Below are 20,321 nucleotides of genomic sequence, written 5' to 3'. Positions count from 1 at the left end.
CCTGACTTAGTGCAGCTGTTTACTAATTTGCTATCGCAACGCGTGCTTCGCCTTTCGGGCGGAACTGCGAATTAAAAAAAATCTTTATGGGGCCGATTATTGTGAAAATATGCCGCCAAAGAAACCGCGACTGTGGTTGGACGCGTTATCTCTCCAACGGCCCCCCGGCAAGTCTGTCGTAACGGATTATGTGAAGCGGCCTGAAGATAGTTTGCTGGACCGCGATTTCGGCTATCGCTTGAAGTGGGCATCATTCTGAACGACGTATGTGGGATGGTGTGATCATGGTATATGTGGCTCAAGTGAAACTGCTGGTTCTGGTCTTTTCGAACGCGCAAGGAGAACTGTTGTGTTGCTACGTGCTGTGCTGGTCGGTTCGTGCAGTGTCTGCAGTGAGTGGGCCTCGTTGTGTATGTCTTCGAGACATAAACGGTGGTGGGCCCGGGCACGCCCAGCAACAATTTTCACCGAAACGCCCCTTGCCTACTGTGTCGTGTCTGTGGTAAGTAAAAAGATACGTACACTTTTTGTTGACGTGTGACCATGTTGTATTACAAGTTGTCTATCTCAGCAACCGTAGGTACAGACTTCGGGTTAGAAAGAATTTATGTGCTTCCGCTGTCATGTGGGTTAATTACGTCGCACGAGCACTTCTTCGTACACAGAACTGCCGACTGGAAGGAGTGGTATGAAAAAAAAAAAGAAATAAGTGCCCTTATTTTTTTTCTACAGCAAAAGCTTCCTGGGTACTTTTTTATTGCCATGACAGCACCGCGGCATCGCATTGCACTCGCAATGTGTTTTGACGTAGCACGATTGCCAATAGCAAAAAGTTAGGATAGTTATGCTTCGAGGGGTCGGCTTTCTTTCAAAAAAAAGTTCATTCCAAAAGGGCACAACATACTTTGGCTATGGCGCCCTTCTGCCTGCTAATCTTGCGGGTAGGCGCTCTGCAACTTCCATGCCATAGTATCAGAGTTTCCTCGCCAAGATGTAAGCTGGAAAAAGAAGAAAAGAAATAAACGTACCCCAACAAGCAACGAACATCAGAAGAAATCTGCTTTCGCATAAAACAACTTCGTAAGTATTTCGTAGCGAGAGCAAGAATAACATTAAACTTGACTGGTATATTCACGCAACTTCATTTGTAACAATCTTTTAAATTTCACTCGGCGATGCCATCTGGTTCGCAGGCGCATCATTTGGCTGTGTGAAAAGGGCCATGAACGAAGGTCACTTCACTTTTGGTACTCCATATTATATTAACAAAAACAAATAGACATTACGGCCAGTAAGTAACATGTGGCATCCGCTGGTGCTGCTTTCGAAGAAACTGGCACGCGCATTGATGGCGCGGAACGTCCATAAAGAATGCATGGTCTCTCGTAGCTGCCAGGCTAACACGTCACCCTCGCCGAACTTGTAAACGGGCCTGTTTGCAAGTCTGCCCGTGCTTCCTGCGCACGTAATGAGACAGAGACATTGACGAACGACGATTTCGCGACAATAATGCGCGCTGCTCATTACGAAGAAGGCCATCAGTGATAAAGAAAGGGCTACGGCAGTGTCGTAGTTCAGCTAAAGGCTGAGAGTGGCGAGGGTGGCCGCCCCACCGTATATAGTACGAACCGTTGACGACCGCAAAATTACCCGAGGATGACTTCCGGAGGCCCTTGCGGAATCTTTGGTAACAGCACTCGTCGAAACGCAGCCTTAACGTTTCGCACAATCGATTACCGTGATGGAAGATCGTGTATTGGGGAGGGGGTGCGGAGGAGGGTGCGAAGCGTTTCTTGCAACGCGGTGAAGGAACGACAGTGCGAAGGTAACCAGAGGCATGTAGGTCATCACGGCAGAGTGGACCGCGCCAGCATTCGAGGAAGGGTAAACGTGTCTGTTGGTGCTCGCCAGATGTCAGTGCATTCGTTAAGTGGCCTTGTTAGTCTGCTAGAAAGTAGGGAATGAAGCCGGAACGTTTGATTAGGAAAAGTTGGAAGGGCGTTTCTTTCGTGCCTCAAGTGAGTTGGGTAGCAACAACGCGCTGCCGTCGTTCATTGAAGTCTGCCCCGAGCTTTTCGCCTGCAGAATGAGCTACGGCCAGCGCTAGCTTGGAACATTTGAATCGAGAGAAACAAAGGGATATTGCACGAGGTCGAATAATTTTACGAATGCGGTGGTGAATCTGAGTGTTGGCTAATTCGTGTTTTGAAAACCGGCATCTTGATCGGCACTTTCGCATGTCATTATGTGCCGGAACAGCAAACTGCACTGTGGGTGGAAGCCAGAGATCGGGGAGCTTTTATTTAAGGAATTCAGGTGCATTTTCGCAAATTTCTTTTTGTGACTCTTAAAGTGTCTGCTATTATATGAAAAAAATTACGTACAGTTATAGTGCACCTCCTCTTACAAACCAATCTCGTGTGCAGTCGACAGGAGATAGCTCCTAAGCGGACCATTGCTACTGGTAAGATTGATTCATCGGGACAAAATATATTGTCACGTAGTAGTGACGGCGAAGTAAGCAGCGCAACTGTGAATGCCGAAATTTGCGTTTTATCGGGCGAACCGGTGGGCCCTCAAAAACAGGCTACACCTAAAGAACAACGATAGCGGTGAATACAGTCGACGATCGTCGAAAATCTGATCGGCGGGGCAAGCACGTCGGCTTCTATACATAAGTCATTGAAGGCTACAGAATAATCGCTGGTGCCTGCGTGTCTTGCATAGAGTACTACATAATTCCTGTTGCGCTTACGATCAGATTACACAAGGCTCGGTGACAATAGACAATGGATATAACTATCGATAACGTTCGAGAAACTTCCGATACAACCAGGCGCGTCCTGCAGTGAGCAATAACGTTTAACCTCGCTTAGCCGCTGAACAAGCGGTTACCAGAGACACATGAACAGGTATGCGTGTCAGTATTGGAAATGCATTTTTGAAAGCGCAAATTGAGGGACGTAGTTTAATGCAAGGAGAGAGAGCGCAATACATCATTGTTTTGATTGGTAGCCCTGCCGGCAGGTATGTGACGCCAGGTGCTGAAACTCAATCCTAAGCCCTATGGCCTCGTAAGATTACAAAAAAAAAAAAAAAAAACGTGGGGTCCTGCTGCTGACTTAATTCGTAAGAAGGTGTAGTTTGTCAATGAAATGGGACCCACACATTATCTTTTGACCAGAACAATCGGACCATCTTGCGCGGAACACACAACGACCACTTTCAGCTTTCTTCTTTCGAGATGAATGTTTTCGCTTGTTCGCATCTAGCTCTCCTGTCAACTGACACGAAGTAACATGTCCCCTCCCACAAGGTCTTTAGGTCGTGGCTTAGGTACCAGCAAACTTACCAACTTCCGTTTCTCACATTAATAACGTGTAGGTATGTTTAATAGTAACGCACATTCAAACTAAAGGACGATACACACACATATCGCATACTTTCAGCTGGTTTATGTGAACCTGCTGGGGTACTGTGTGAAATGGTTTACAACCTTAACCGTGAATAATGGTGTAAGCCAGTCTATAGCTTATAGCCTTACACCAAAAAAAGGTCCAAAAACAAGAAAGGGGCTGACAGATGGAATAGCACACTGTGGTGTAAAGTTTGTAAACAGGGATAAGGTGCTTCAGAAAGGCTGGCCAACGTTTCGATAAGAGGACCTATCTTCGTCAAAGGCGGCCTCGTCATCTTCGGCGTGTTAGTTTTAAAGGGTTAGTGCAGTGACGTCACGTGCGGGTGTTGTCGCTGGCGGCTGGTTTTAAAGAGAGAGATTACCAGAGGAAACAAGCGCTGTCGTCCGACGTCTGTGAGCTTCATTCCCAAGACGAGGGGACAAGAGCGTGAGAGTGGGCACGCAGGGAGAAAAGAAAAGAAATAGAAGCAGAAAAACAAAGAAAAAAAAAAGAAAGGGGGGGAAGCCAGGGCGGCACCAATACAGACAAAAAAGAAGGGGGGGGTGAGAGTGACAAAAAGAAAAGAAAGAAAAAAAAATGAAATTTTTAAGAAATACGGGGGCTTAGGAGCGTGTTGGGGATGCGAAAGGTTAGAAGGTATACGTATTCCGGGGGAGTCATTGGCGGCATGTTTTTGAGGCATTAGAACGGCCGGTCAAGCGGTCAGTGCGCGAGTAACACAAAAGACAAAAAAAAAAAGACACACACACAAATAAAAAACGAGTTGAAAGTGACTTGAGTAGCATAGCAGTCATACGTCGAGTAATTTTGAAATAGTTAAGATGGCGACGAGGAGTCTGCGGTGCAATGTATGGGGTGACTGAAAGGCAGCGGCATGGTCTTTCAAGGGGCACTGCCCCAGTCGCTCAACGTAGGTGTCGTTACGGCGGCATCCAGAAATGTCGATACTCTGGGTTGAGGCACCGAAAAAGGCATATTGACTTCGGAATGTGTTGATGTAGGGGTTAAAAAAGAAGAAATAGGTTTAAAAAAAAGGGTTGAAAGGGAAGGGAGAGGGGGAGGGAGGACCGAAACCGGAATAACAAACAGGAGGGTGACGCGCGCAGGAGCGGGCGGGGGCAAGTGTACATGGAAGAAGGGGGTCGTACAGTTGGTATAGACGTAAAAACCTGAAAGAGTACATTAAATTAGGTAGTGGACAGGAAAAAATTTTTTCGAAATGGAAGAGTAGGTGAGGTTAAGAATTAAAGTTAGTTGGTGGCCTAATGTGTTTTGTGTCTTGGTTGATGATATGAGAGTTTCATATTTAAGTTACCGCTTTTAAAGATTCTAAGTTGCCGCGTGCCAAATTAATTCCTGTCGGGTGTAGGCAATTAAACTTGTGTATGAGGTATGATTCCGTATACTTCCTTTCGCGAGGGGAACGGAAATTTGTTTGTAGTATATAGAGCCTTGCTTTGTCAAATATATGACCATGTTCATTAAAGTGGCTGGCTACTGCTTTGGGTAAATTGTGTTTTGTGTCCGCGCGGTGACCATTGAGTCTTGTATTGATTTGTTGTCCAGTCTCACCTATGTATTGTTTGCTACAAGCGGCGCATTCTAGACAGTAGACTACGTTGCTTGATGTGCAGGTGAAAGCCGAAGTTACCTTGTGTGTGTAATTCGACGCTGTACTTTTTACTGTAGTAGTAGATTGAATGTGTTTGCATGTAGAGCACCTGGGGCGGCCACAGGGATTGGTTCCCAACTTCCTCTTTTTCTGTAGTTTGGCGTGCACAAGAACATCTTTAAAATTAGTGTTGCGTCTGTAGGCTACTCTGGGAGGGTCGGGAAAAATCTTCTTAAGTTTCTGGCTGCTGGTGAGAATTGGGTAGTATTTACTTAGGATGTTATTCACGTTTGGGAGTGCGTTTGAGAATGAAATCCGATGAAAGCCGATGAAATCAGGAAGCGACGTTCTCGTCGCCGGCGCTCCTCAAGGAAGGCTGTTGCCTCTGCGACGCGCATGCAACTTCCTACAACACTACCTCGTCCTCTACCGCCCAGGCCAGACACCGTGGAAAGTACCGCGAAGAACAAGCCACTGAGAAGACCACATCTGTCGAATCTTGGCCGGCTCTACCGAAACGACAACATTCACCAACAGAATCACAGCAAACTTTCACTGGACAACCCCCGACGTCTACTGTCGGTAATTTGTGCGACCAAGAGATGCATGAGGTTATCATGCTGCATTCGTTAATTAATACAGTGCGTATTATACCTGACAAGCTGCAAACGCCAGCAACTCGAAGTGCTTTGCAAATACTGGATGCACTAAATCTGGTGCTTGCTAGCATCATTTAAGCATCATGGCTCGACCAATAGTCCCCTTCCCCACTGAAGTTAAACGTGCGTCGATCTTTCAGTGGAATGCCAGGGGTCTAAGGACCTGTATAGCAGACTTTCGCCAATTCATTTTTACAAATCGCTTCCCCATACTGGTCGTTTGGGAACCAAATTCATCAGCTCCACTCAGACTGTCCGGTTACGAATCTTTTGTCTCGTCCACATGCCGTGCGAGCACGAAAGTAATCATCTACATCCGCACGGACGTTACATATGTCGCTAACGCGGTAGAGCCTCATGACGACAACCAATATGTATGCCTGAATGTTGAAAAGAAGGATGTGTCATTTACACTAATTGGAGCCTACATATCCCCAGCGGGTTACATTGACGGCGAACGACTTAAGAAAATATTACTAATGAACAATGGCCCCTGGCTTATCACAGGTGACATTACCGTGCATCACCAGCTTGGGGAAGCACTAAAATTTACTCCAGAGGATGCTTGCTTTCTTGCCGACCATTATTTCTGCTTTGTGGATGACGGCAGCCCTACATTTTTTCGAGGCACGACCTATAGTAGCTGCTTGTACTTTGGTATCACGGCTCTTTGCCTAGAGCGTCCAATGGTTTGCAGACATAGAACCACATGGAAGCGACCATATTCCAATACACATAAAGATTAGAGGAGTTGAGCAACGGTCCTCTGCTGTCTTGCGCACAGTTGATTGGTCAAACTTTAAGAAGAATATGGATGACGCATGTAGGGAAGGCCTTTCACACACTATCGAAGATGCAATCGCAGAGGTTTCGAAAACATCAATCTGCTCACTTACAACGTCAGCAAGGCGAACAGACTTGGACATAGAAGGGGAGAGGCTGCTTGCGGCACGCCGACAGGCGGAGAGGAGATATCGGCACACGGAGTTCGTCTTGGATGCGAGGGCCTCACGACGCATACAAAAGAAAGTCCAGCGTCTTATGGATAAATTGGAAGACAAACGATGGAAAACTTTGTCAGTCACTTGAACCCCGGAAATCGCTCTCGCAAATAGGGAGAAGGGTTAGGAGTCTTCGCTCATCTCCACATCAAAGGAAGGCTTTTACTGCTCTGGCCCTCTACCAACTCCGCTGGGAACTTCAATCGGATCGCTGGGGCCATGGCCATCATTACTGACGCAGCACTGAATGACATCCCTGAGGCACATGTACAAGAAATGAACGTGCTATTTTCACTCGTAGAGCTCGATGATGCGTTGGTGACCTGCAGGCGTCCTTCGTCACCAGGACCTGATGGCATCACGTATGCTGCCCTATGCCACTTTGGACATGACGCACGTGATGAGCTGCTCAACTACTACAATGAGTCTTGGCAGAACGGCGCTGTTCCTAAACAATGGAAATCGAGCCGCGTGATCCCCATTCTAAAACCTGGAAAGTCTCCGCTCGAGCTCTCATCATATTGTCCGATTGCGCTTTCGAAGTGCGTCGGCAAAGTGATGGAAAGAATGATTCTGGCTCGCTTGGAATGGTACCCAGAGCGATTGAAGTTCTATCCGGACGCCATGACGGGCTTTGGTCGAGGTCGCTCGTCCATTGAAAATGCCATTGATTAGGAATGGCCGAGAGCCCGATGTGCGACTCCTGTGGGTGCGAGGAGACCATCGAGCACCTATTGTGTACCGGCCCTCGCTACGACGTCCAACGCCTCTCTCTGCGGGCAACTTTACACCGACTGGACTCAAGACAGTTGACCGTGTCAAAGATATTCGGACCGTGGCCTCACCCGTGGCTGGCACGAAAAGCGATTCGTGTACTGGTGTAATACTTGAAGTGGAGCGGCTTAAGAGACCGTTTATAGTGTCCCTCTGTATAGTGTCCCTCCCACACGCATTTCGTGCTTACCCTCTCCCCTTTTCCCTCTTTCTATTGCCGTTTCCCCCCCACTGTAGGGTAGCAAACCGGGTGCTCTTCTGGTTGACCTCAATGCCTTTCCTGTCCTTGCTTTCTCTCTCTTGAGTTAAAGACCGAGTTACACGTTATTCACTTTTGAGGGAATAATTTATTTTACAGTGCAGTTCAGTGGTTTTGGCGTTGGCTGCTGAGACCGAGATTGTACTTTCGATCCTGGCTATGGGTACCGCATTCCGATATGAGCGTAATGTAAAGTACTCTCAAGCAGGTTGGAATACCGTAATTACTAAAAAAAAGAACATTTACTCGGAGTGCCCCACAACGATGTGTCCCATGAAGAGAGCGTGCTTTTGGCATGTATAATCCCAGAACCTAATTGGCTTATTAAAAAAGAGGCAACGACCCTGTAGTTAAATATATACGAACCAGATATGGGACAGTCGATTATAATCGTTGCGCGCATGTGGCCTACGGAAACCAAAAGTTATTTTTTCTTTAATGTCCCACAAGCCGCACTGACACACTTTTCGTTTTTCATAGCATATCGACTTCGCCTCAATAACAACTCTTGATCTTTCCTAGCTATTGAAACCAAGTTGAGCACAGCTGTCAAATTGGGCGGTGCACGTACACTTTTTTTTTTTCACTTGGCAGCCAGATGTGCGTTGGTTCCAAATTAAAAAATATTTTATTTTGCATTATTGCCTTGTTCCCGGACACGGTCATTCAGGCAACGACCGATTTACTCGATATATAATTTCCCCAAGGAAGGCGTAATTCTGTAAACTACTCCGACCGGACGTTCAATAAGGATTTACCTTATCGCTACATTTGGCGAAATTGCTCTTTCTAAAGTGATTCTCTATGCGCACACCTACATTGACTTTCTCGAATAAATCTGCTTTACTCGAACCAGTAGGGAGGCTTTGGTAAGTTTTTGTCTGCGTTGCCCATTATAAGATTGTTTCCCGCAGCCCCAGTGGACATCACAGTGCCTTTGGAATAGAGAAATAAACGTTTTGGTATGTTGCTCGCGAGGACAGCGCACTTGTTGAGGCATGCACGAACACTAAATCTTACAAATGTGAGCGCTCAACTGCAACTAAAAGTTTTTCGCTGGGCTAGAAGCATTTATGCTCGCGTTTCAATATAGCGCTCGCGTGGGTGAAATGAAGAGGGGGAGGAGGGAAGGTGGAAGGGACACATTAAGCGTAAGCATAGTTGCGTTTCACTCAGCAACAACAAACGTTCAACTGCAGTCCAGCGCTTATGTTCGTGTGATGCAGCGTTTGTCCTTAAGTGAAGTGCACTGAATTTGGAACAGTAATGGTAAACAAGTCATCACACCAACACATCCTTTGATGATTTGACGACGGCGTGATCAGACTTCATAAAAAGCGCACCTTGAACTAGCCAAAAAAAAACAAACAGCGCATATAACGCCGATCATGATTGCTTTGCTTGCTTACGCCATTCTTGTCTGCTAATTCGTCAATCGCCGCATGTGAAAAGTCTAGGAACGAAAGTTGCCGGCAATTTCGACATCCCCGAGTGACGAAATTTAAACTGTGACGGGAACCCGTCCGGCCGGACAAATACATGTTCAAGGACGCCAAATGAATCACCGAGCAAGACGGCCTTATACATCATCATGGAGGATGCGAGCGGCGATTGCGCACGTACCAGGCCCACGTTCAAGCCACCGCAGGTACGAAGCCACAGCTCCACACGTGCCAAGATGCAGGCCAAGGAAACTTTTAGGAAACGCGAACGACCAGCTACCACGTGAAAAAAATTTTTTTTTCTTTGTGTATTTACCGGTACAGCTTGCAGCGATTGTTAATGCAAGTATGTCAGCGAAGCAAGCTATTTTATGAAACAAGTCCAAAAGCACGAGTACGTGACGAAAACGCGCCTATCCTCGCCGAAAATTGCTAAGTCACTGGCCGCAATATGTACAGAGGAAGTGCATGTGTACCAGCTAAAAAAAAAGAAGAAAAAATAAACGCGCTTGCATCGGGAATCGGCATATCCAAACCCTTGGATTGATAGCGCTGCTAGCTAATACGGCAGTTTATTCAATATAAGAGTGTTGCAGTAGTGGGCGTCATCGTTCATCTCTCGCCAATAATGTCGGATCATGTGCGACAGTGAGCGCGACGAAAGCCGTTGCGCCGAAAGGTGGCCGATTAATCACTCGCATAAAGGAAAAGGACGGTTCTGTAATCACTTAAACACTGCACGCATGGAATAGAAATGACGACACGTGATCTTCTGGTGATGTAGACTCGCTGCTTCTGTCGCATACCGAAGTGTACTTAAACAGCGTGTGCAAGTTTTACTGGTTTCATTGCGCACAAGGCACAATAAAACCAGTAAGGGATAGAGAAAGGTCGTTAAGTTCAGTAAATTTTTGGGCTCACAGCTTCACTTCGCATTTTTTTTTATTTCGAATATCACCAAATGAATCCAATTAATCGGCCATTGCTTTTGCTGCGCCAGCGGCGGAGGAAAGCGAATATCGTCCCCTTACCCTTTTTTTTAACTTATTGTCGCCTTGCCTTAATTGTAATACTACACAAATAACATATAGAGCGAACAATGAAGAGATCACACCAAGTCCAACTGATCTTTACCATTGTACGTTGTCGTTGACTTACAGAAAACTCATTGCAAGAAACCTTCAAACACTCAGTCTACTGTATTGTACGTGCTTATGCGAACTACTTTCAGAAGAACCCGTCTTGGCGGCAGTAGTGGCCTTGGTGTTGCGCTGCTAAGCCCAAGGTTGCGGGATCGAATCCCGGCCACGGCGACCGCATGTCGATGGGGTGCGAAATGCAAAAAAAAAAAGAGAAAAAGACAGCCGCGTACTGTGCATTGGAAGCACGTTAAAGAACCACAGGTGCTCGAAATCAACCCGGAGTCCCCCACTACGGCGTGTCTCATAATTACATCCTAAATTTGGCACGTAAAACCCCAAAATTGAATCTTTTCTTTTTTTTTATTTCAGAAGAAATCTGTTGCTGACCTCTAATTCACCTACGAATGTGGTCTTTTCTATTTTCAATATGCCCCGCTGTTCTTCGCGAGACAAATTGCATAGGCTGTCCCAACAAGTCCACGTCCTGCCCCTAGATTGGCTTGCCATGATATGAAGGCACACAGAACTTGTTCTGCGTCGGCAAGAACTCGGTTCTAAATTAGGCCCATCGAGAAATCCACATGTTCCCTCTCTCAGCGTAACGCTGGTGTTATTTGGCGTCCTAGATCGTTTCGGAAATCGATATATTCAAAGCAGCAGATCTACAGCTGGCGGTCAAAACTGCACCGGAAGTCTGAGCGTCTCGTGAAAGCTCACGCCATTTATAACTTTTCTTCTTTTTAGCGATGGCAACAGCTGGGGCCAAAACAGACTGAGATTCTAGAATAGCGATATATTATGCATATGCATTATCTTTTCTGTGCAAACAGCAAAACTGGATGAACATTGTGCATATATCCATAGCAATTTGATGAGGAATATGCGGGCTCCGAAACACTAAACAGTTCCTTGTTTCGTGTTGCCGATGATATGAAATTTCTGTTGTTTGATTCTTGCTCGAAATGATTGTCGGAAGCGAGGACCATTAGATATTATTCAATTTCGGTTTATGAGGATTTCTTAATATGAAGACACCCTTAAAATGCACCGAGAGGAAAATAGGGAACGAGCAGGCTGACAAGTGCCACAGAAAGGGGAAGAAATGCAACAAATATGTAGGAATATTTATATTCTTTTCAGGGAATTTCGATATAGACCAAGTCGTTTAAAACTGACTCAAGACTTCCTAAGAAAAAATACGTTCTCATGCCTAGACAACACCTCCCGTGGGATCAAACGAACCCGTAATCATAGCACCGCGTCCCCCAAATATTTCATTAATCTTTCATAATTTGGTAGAAACTTCTTGCTGGCTAGTTGGTACATACTTGAAAGAAGGTTAAAACTGCGCGAGAACACGAGGACGGGCGGGGGGAGGGAAAACTGGAGTTGAAGGGCAGAGAGGTCAACAAGATTGGGTGTCCGGTTGGCTGCTCTGCTCAGGGCATTGGCATAAGGGTGTAAAAGATAAGAAGCAAGAGAATATTAAAAAAGAAGAAAAAAAAGGACCGCATCAGTTCGCACATTATACACTTTTCCAATGAGTTCCGTTTGCATCAAAAACCACACTAGCCCTTATAAAGCAATTCATGCCGGCGGCAGTAGCTGGGACCAGGGTCCAAGAATTCGATCTTCCGTAGGGGCGTTGTCGTTCCTATCGAGCGCGGTACTGAGGACTTTTCTTTGTGCATCGAAGCGACGACCGTGGCACAGAAGGTGCACTATCGTCTCTTGGCACCCGAAAGCTTCACGATGTGGACTTTTGGCCATGCTCATGAGCTAAGAGTACGCAATGGTAAAAGCTACTCCAAGCCATAAGCGATAGATGATAGGTACCTCCCTTCGTGGCCGGCCATGTGAAAGGCGGAGCTTCAGATGAGGATCCAGAAAACAGAGGCGCTGGTTTTTAAGGTCTGCCGAATTTCATTGAACAAATGTAATCTCGCGAGCAAGCTCACAGAGCTTTCCCGCTGTGTTTGTTCTTGACAGCGGGATAGCGCCGCAATCGGCACTGATGTGTGCCGATTGCGTCTGTTTGCTCGTTTCCATGGATACAGCAATGACTTGGCCACCATTTAAATACAAACTCGTGTACTGTATCAAATGCCTGATGGTAAATTTCTCGTGTGTCCTCGACAAGCCGTTCGTGGGGTCCACGGCGCAATACAGAGAGCAAACTCTTAAGGGTGGCCTTGGAATTGCAGAATATGGGCTCATTCCTGGGGCGTTTCCTGATCGATCAGTTGAATTGCTGCACGCAGAGCTGCAAGTTAGACAGCCGTCGTTGGTGTCAAGTTCGATGTGCTGAATTATATCACTGTTGCTTTTGCTGCGAGAAACAATGCAGCTGCATAACTGGACTGCACAACATCGGTGTAAACATGTAAGCGGTCACTGTGGACCTCAGGTAATAGCAATAATGCTGCCTGCTTTAATGCTGATGACGGTATTTGTGCCTTCTTGATGCTTCGAGCGAGAGCAGCACATACTACACCTACGCTAGTGGTATATTCACCTTCCTTCATAATTTGATTTTACGTGTTGTGCGGCGCATAACTTTTGTCACCTAACATCCAAGGTGACTTCATACAGCTGCATGCCGCCTTTGCTTTAAATTACAGCCCTTTGCCTCATCCATTTAAACTGCCCATTCATCTTATCGGTTGTAACTTCGGTGGCTGCAATGCGTCGATTCACAGCTACCTGCATTCTCAAAATTCTCGGCTGTGGTTGATTGATGACCTGCGATGAAAATTTGTGCTAGCAGCCAGAAGCGAAAGTTGACTTATGGATTGATTGACTGAGTGAGGGAATAATTCACGCAAAGAAAGAAATAAAAAGAGTAAAATCAATTGAACGAACGAATGAAAGAATGGCCGACTCACTCACTCACTCACTCACTCACTCACTCACTCACTCACTCACTCACTCACTCACTCACTCACTCACTCACTCACTCACTCACTCACTCACTCACTCACTCACTCACTCACTCACTCACTTTATTTCATTAATTCATTGAACCGTTCGTTCATTTTTGCATCAGCTTTTTTACGCGATAATTCTATATCTAATTACACGTCAGCGACTTCGCACAGCCTGTGTTTAGTTTCGGCTACTTTGTTTACAGCCACACAGGCATTAACGGATGACGAAGTGCTCCGATATCATTAACCTTGAGTGCCAAATTAGCGGCGCATCGACTTCGCATTTGCCAGCCGTGATGGCGACGATAAAGAGCGCAGATTAGCGCCATCCTTCACTGTCGACGCTAGCGGCCTGTTACGTCTTAATGAGCCCAAAGCATGCATTGCCGCTAAGCCCATAGGCGCTTGAGTAACTTACGCGGCAATCAAATAAAGCGACGCAACGTGTTGCAGCAGGACGGTGCCAGCTGCCTACTATGGCTTCTTTGTTTCATTCTTTTTAAAAGGCCTACAAAGCGTGTCCCCCCGCAAGCAAGAGAATTTGCTCGATTACGATGGTCCCCATTGGACCAACAATTTCGTTCAGAGGCCTGCCGCTCTGTTTCTATTACGCCCTTTAATGGATTTATTACGCTGCTGGCTAAGAAGGCAGTTTATTCAATATAAGACTATTGCAATTTCGGGCAGGGTCGTTTATGTCCCACTTACAATCTCGGCTGATGTGCTGTAGAGCACGCGGTTAAATCCGGTACACCAAAATGAGCGATTAATCTTTTGGTGGCGGGGCGGGCGGGAGGGGTAAGGGCAAATAGGGACAATTTTGTGATCCTTTCAACACTACTCGCTATTGTTTTCTTGCAGCATTGCGCAATGAAGCTTCGAAAACCAATAGCGGTCAGCTTCGCCTTTGTCATTTTATCTGGATGTTGAGCTGAGTAGTTTATGTTGTGTCGCGGTAAGCAGATGCCGCTGTTGCTGTGCGCCAGGAAAATCGTCACTACGACTGAGTGGCTGCGGTTCGGTTTTACAATCCGACGTTGCGTTCCCGAGAAGGGCAGCTGTATAGTGGGAAACGGGGCAACGGGGAACCCAAAGTTATCGTATATTGAGAGGTTCAGCTGCACATCGGAGTCACTTGAGTGGTCAAGGATGGTTCAGGAATTGGTTTACCTCATAGCCAAGAGCATTCCGCAGGGACGCCAAACCGACCTATTTAATTTATTCTTTTATTGAATTCATTTCCAATAGCAATTCTATGGACGCTCTAAGTGCATTCGGCTCTTCGGCGCCGACGCCAGTGTTGTCGTTCCTTCCCGCGGACGCACGGCGCACGCGCGGCTCGCGCTACGAGAGCCAGGGGTTCTCCAGAGACTTGGAGTTCAATAGCTTGGACGCGTAAACGCCGCAGCGCCGTGCGGCGCTTTCTTTCAACGGCTGGCACACGCACGCTGTAAGCGCATCAGCGTTCCTGCTGAGAGGCTACGTGTGCACTCTGAGCTGGGAAGTAAATGTCAATCTAATTAATTGCCTATAACTATCCGTACATACATAATAACTAGGCGCTCATTTAACGCCGACGCTCACCCGTCGGTCTGATGTCATGCCTCTTAGGCGCGACGCCTGCAACCCCATTGGCAGCGCTGCTAGTCACGCCACCGTTGTGAGACGCCTGGTAGCTGCTAAGGCGCTGTTTCTTCTGCCCGGCAAGTGTTACCGTGCGTGCACCCGCGCATGGCTAGAACAGGATGCGAGGAGTTCAAGCGCGGCGCTAAACATCTCTATTGCTGTTAGTGCTTCGTTTTTCGGGTGAAACTGCCACTTAAAAAAAGAAATTGTGCTACCTCAACATTACCCGTAGTGTAAGTAGAGCGAAATTTCCATTACACGCCTATAGTTGCGACTCAGCCGTATATTTAGTTCCAACTCAGGTGCGGAGGGCATCGCGAGGTTTGAAACCGTTAGCGTTATCGTTGTGCGTCGCGTACACCCAGCTCTAAGATGACACAGGGCTAGTTGGTTAAGGTTCGTGTTCTGGTGACCATCCTACCTTATTCGAACGACGTGCATTGAAATTGTCTCAGAGGGAGAGAGGAAAAAAAATCTTACAAAGCATTCACGCGCTGTAGGAATGGATAGTATGCCAAGCATTTTGTAGCTGGCTGGCTCTCCAATATCGTATGTGGTTTCTCAAAACGTTACCAACAGTACCAATGTGATTGTGTAGGGCAAGCAGTTGTGTGCGTGGTGAGTGAAGCGGGACGATGATCAGAGGGACGACCGTCGTATTACAGAAACGTCTTGATTTCAACTACGGCCGTTCGACATGACTTTGCGACAGGTCGATTTTCGGATACTACATAGTCGAAGGCAATGCCACGGACATGAGCCATACATACACGGATTCCCTACGCCATCAGCGACCTACGTATTACACACAGGCACGTACTAAAGTTCGTCCTCCGTTCTATGCTAAGACAACGTTAGAATGTGTTCGACCGGGGCCATCCACGAAGGCGTCGCAGTGCCATACTGCTTCTACTTAGTGTTAGCTTCTACTAGGAAAGAAGTGGGGAATCTAAAGTGTTATGCGATTGAAACGTGATACTCATAGCATGTGGTCTCCTGTTGCTTTTTTGTGCCACCGGTTGGCGCTGTGGACACTAGACTGATGAATTGCTGTGCTGTATGAAAGCGAGAGTGTTTGTTAGGCACTGTGAAGGCATTCGGCCCCTCAGCAGTAACCCAATGCTCAATGACAACGCAGAAAGCGCCAGCCACCATGTGATCTTTCTATTGCGTTTCAAACGCTGAGCGGTGTACGTGAGCTGATCCCGAAGGGTCTCGTAGCGCCAGCTGCCACGAGCGTAGAACGGGAGAAACTGGCACGTGACTGACGCGCTAATCGTTTGTTTGGCTTGAGCACGGGAATACTGTGTTTGCGAGTGTGGCGTAGTAGCTAGAGCTGCAGACTGCGGTGTTCGGAGAGAGAGAAACGTTCGGCTCCAGCATCGGACACGCTGGTTCCCTTTTTTTATTGAAGAGGTCGGAAATGAGGAGAAACGGGAACCTGCCTGCGTACTCAATGGAAAATGCCTGGGCCGAGTTAAGGAATGCTTCATGCTAAAAACGTAGCGTGGTTAACCAGATAGCAGACGTAGAGAATGCATAAAATGCAATAAACCACAGAGTGAAGAAGGAGCAGTTTAGTCAGAAACACCCCGGTCGGCTTACTGCGTTAGTGTTTCCTTCTTTTATCTACCTCCATTTCTCTCCCAGATTTGAGAAAACACACCAGGGCATGAAGAGTAACGCGAGTATTTACGCCAGTCATTTGCAGTTATTGTCGTTGCTTTCTGATTATTTTTTATTTGGTTTTCTGACGCCGAGCGCAATGTACCGTAATACTGACGCATGCTCAAATGTTCCACAAGACGCACATTGTGCGAATTTGCAGAAGCACACTGTTGTTTTGAACCGCGTGTCCAAGTGGCACCGTTTTTTCGTTCGCTGCCTGACCGAATTGCATTCCGACGGGAGGTTTCGAAATCGATCTCACTGCTAACCGTTAAATATTATGGCAATACGTTGCTCTAGCAAGATACGTTTCCTCATGAATCGTGATTAGTCGGAACATAAATTCGATTAGCATTCTTCGTCGACTTCAGGCATTTTGAGATGCCTGTCGCTCTATGTCTGTCTGTCTGTCTGTCTGTCTGTCTGTCTGTCTGTCTGTCTGTATATGTCTCTCTATGTCTGTCTGTCTCTCTGTCTTTGTCTGTCTATGTCTGTCTATGTCTGTCTTACGCCGACCTAGTGGCCCACGTCGCCTACCATCTTCGAGAACTATGTACGTGCTCGTGACGCCTTCATGGTCGTTCTAGCTTCATGACCTAGCTTCGTGATCTGATTCTCATGCTGCCGTTGCCGTTGTGCCTTCTGCACCGACCAAGTGAGTAGCCGAAATTCTCTAATAGCCTGGTTCACTAGGTATGTGCTTGTGATCGTGATGCCATGCTATTCATTCCATCGTCTGCATTCCGGCTTTGTAATCCAACTACCCTTATGCCGTTGTCGTCCCGTCATTGTCGTCACACCACTGTTATGCATTAGTTCTTACACTTCGTTGTCATGCCGTCGTAGTCGTTCCATCGTCTTCACTCCAGCCTCGTCTTCCGACTCTCATCATGCCGTCATCGCGACGACAGCATTGTTATACATGTTTCGTGTTACAATCGTCATCACGCCATTGTCGTCGTGCACGCGAGCTTGTCCTGTTGCTATATCGTTGCCATGCTGCCGTTGTCGTTGGGTTGTCATCATGCATTCGTCGTCATACCATGCTTCTTATGCCACAACGGTCACTGCATCTTCGCTATTCTAACTTCATTATCCGCCTCGCGTTATGCCGTCGTCGTGTCATCACTGTCCCCACACATTCGTCGTCGTCATACAGCGCTCATCATTCCATCGCATCGCTTCTTCGTCATTCTATTACGATTAAGCCACCGTTGTCGTGCCATCGTCATCATCATCCATCCGTTGTTATACCGTCGTTGTCATGCCGTCGTCTTCGTGCCATCGACGTCACACAAGGATCGTCATCTGACTATCGTCAAGTCCTCGTCGCCATGTGGTCGTCGTCGTCTCATTGTTCTCGTAGATTTGTTTCGTCATCGTCGTTATTCACTGGTGATGCATTTGTTCTCATACCATCGTCGTGATGCCGTCGTGGTCACTCTATTGCCGTTATTCTAAGTTCGTCGTTCAACGCTTGTCAAGCCGTCATTGTCATCATAGTCAGAGGGTCATCCCCATTGTCATCATGCCATCGTCATCATGCTTTCGTTTTACCACCGTCATCACTTGAATAACGTCTTCCCGTTGTCCTCATACTGTCACCGTCATAGTGTCTTCATCAATTAACAAACATCAGTCCTTCGTCATTTTATAGTAATCTTGCTTATTCATTTAATTGTCACTATGTGTCATTGTCATGCCATCCTTGTCATTGCGTTGCAGTCAGACAGTTACTATCGTGTATCTGTTGTCGGGATAGCCGAAAACGGACCTGAAGGAGCCCGACAGGCGAGACTAGAAATGAAATAGAGTTTATACTCTGTGCTAAGCCTGGCAACATACGAGATGTGTACGTGCTCGGCCAGGTGCGGTGCAGTGACCATAGGATGGTAAGAACTCGAATTAGCCTAGACTTGATGAGGGAACGGAAGAAACTGGTACATAAGAAGCTGATCAATGAGTTAGCGGTAAGATGGAAAATAGAGGAATTCCGGATCAACCTACAGAACAGGTATTCGGCTTTAACCTAGGAAGAGTATCCTAGTGTCGAAGCAATGAACGACAATCTTATGGGCATCATTAAGGAGTGTGCAACAGAAGTCAGTGGTAACTCCGTTACACAGGATACCAGTAAGCTATCGCAGGAGACGAAAGACGTGATCAAGAAACACCAATGTATGAAAGCCTCTAATCCTACAGCTAGAATAGAAAAGGCAAAAGTTTCGATGTTAATCAACAAGCGCAAGACAGTTGACATAAGAAAGTATAATATGGATATAATTGAACATGCTCTAAGGAGCGGAGGAAGCCTAAAAGCAGTGAAGGAGAAACTAGGAATAAGCAAGAATCAAATGTATGCGTTAAGAGACAAAGGCGGCAATATCGTTACTCATATAGATGAGATAGTTCAAGTGGCTGAGGAGTTCAATAGAGATTTATACAGTACCAGTGGCACCCACGACGATAATGGAAGAGGGAATAGTCTAGAGGAATTTGAACTCCAACAAGTAACGCCAGAAGAAGTAAAGAAAGCCTTGGGAGCTATGCAAAGGGGGAATGCAGCTGGAGAGGATCAGGTAACAGCAGATTTGTTGAAGGATGGTGGGCAGATTGTTCTAGAAAAACTGGCCACCCTGTATACGCAATGGCTCATGACTTCGAGCGTACCGGAATCTTGGAAGAAGGCTAACAGAATCCTAATCCATAAGAAAGGGGACGCCAAAAACTTGTGTGAACTTGTGTGTTAGACTGTAGTGTGTGGTAGGGAGATACGATCTCTCCAATTCTATTCACAGCGTGTTTACAGGAAGTATTCAGAGACCTGGATTGGGAAGAATTCGGGATAAGAGTTAATGGAGAATACCTTAGTAGCTTACGATTCGCTGATGATATTGCCTTGCTTAGTAACTCAAGGGACCAATTGCAATGCATGTTCACTGAACTGGAAAGGCAAAGCAGAAGGGTGGGTCTAAAAATTAATCTGCAGAAAACTAAAGTAATGTTTAACAGTCTCGGAAGAGAACGGCAGTTTACGATAGGTAGCGAGGCACTGGAAGTGGTAAGTGAATACATCTACTTAGGGCAGGTAGTGACCGCGGATCCTGACCATGAGACTGAAATAATCAGATGAATAAGAATGGGCTGGGGTGCGTTTGGCAGGCATTCTCAGATTATGAACATCAGGTTGCCATTATCCCTCAACAGGGAAGTGTATAACAGCTGTGTCTTAGCAGTACTCACGTACGGGGCAGAAACCTGGAGGTTTACGAAAAGGGTTCTACTTAAATTGAGGACGACGCAGCGAGTTATGGAAAGACGAATGATCGGTGTAACGTTAAGGGATAAGAAAAGAGCAGATTGGGTGAGGGAACAAACGCGAGTAAATGACATCTTAGTGGAAATCAAGAAAGAGAAATGGGCATGGGCAGGACATGTAAAGAGGAGGGAAGATAAACGATGGTAATTAAGGGTTACGGACTAGATTGCGAGGGAAGGGAAGCGTAGCAGGGGCGGCAGAAAGTTATTTGGGCGGATGAGATTAAGAAGTTTGCTGGGACAACGTGGCCACAATTAGTACATGATCGGGGAAGTTGGAGAAGTATGGACGTAACCAGGCTGATGATGATGATGATGATCTGTTGTCATGCCTTCATCATGATTCCAGCTTTGTCATCTGGTTATCGTCATACTATCATCACCACGCCATCGTCGTCGTGAACCTGTCGTCATCGCATTCTCCACATTTCGTGGTCACGCCGTCGTCGTTATGTCATCGTCGTCATTCAAGTA

At 46.6% G+C, this 20,321-nt stretch overlaps 1 long non-coding RNA gene across 1 annotated transcript in view; it reads left to right on the top strand.

The window, feature by feature from the left end:
• Window positions 1-205: 205 nt before the first annotated feature.
• The window catches only part of LOC140212932 (uncharacterized), an 81,953-nt gene continuing 61,837 nt past the window's right edge, over window positions 206-20,321 (top strand). The window contains exon 1 of the long non-coding RNA XR_011889921.1: window positions 206-502. This is a non-coding gene — a long non-coding RNA (uncharacterized lncRNA). The remainder of the gene's footprint in view (window positions 503-20,321) is intronic.

The sequence above is a fragment of the Dermacentor andersoni genome, chromosome 8 (genome assembly GCF_023375885.2).
Source record: "Dermacentor andersoni chromosome 8, qqDerAnde1_hic_scaffold, whole genome shotgun sequence".
In the NCBI taxonomy this organism is placed as follows: Eukaryota; Metazoa; Arthropoda; class Arachnida; order Ixodida; family Ixodidae; genus Dermacentor; species Dermacentor andersoni.
Note: the sequence above shows the minus strand (reverse complement) of the source record. Positions and strands in the feature narration are given on the sequence as shown.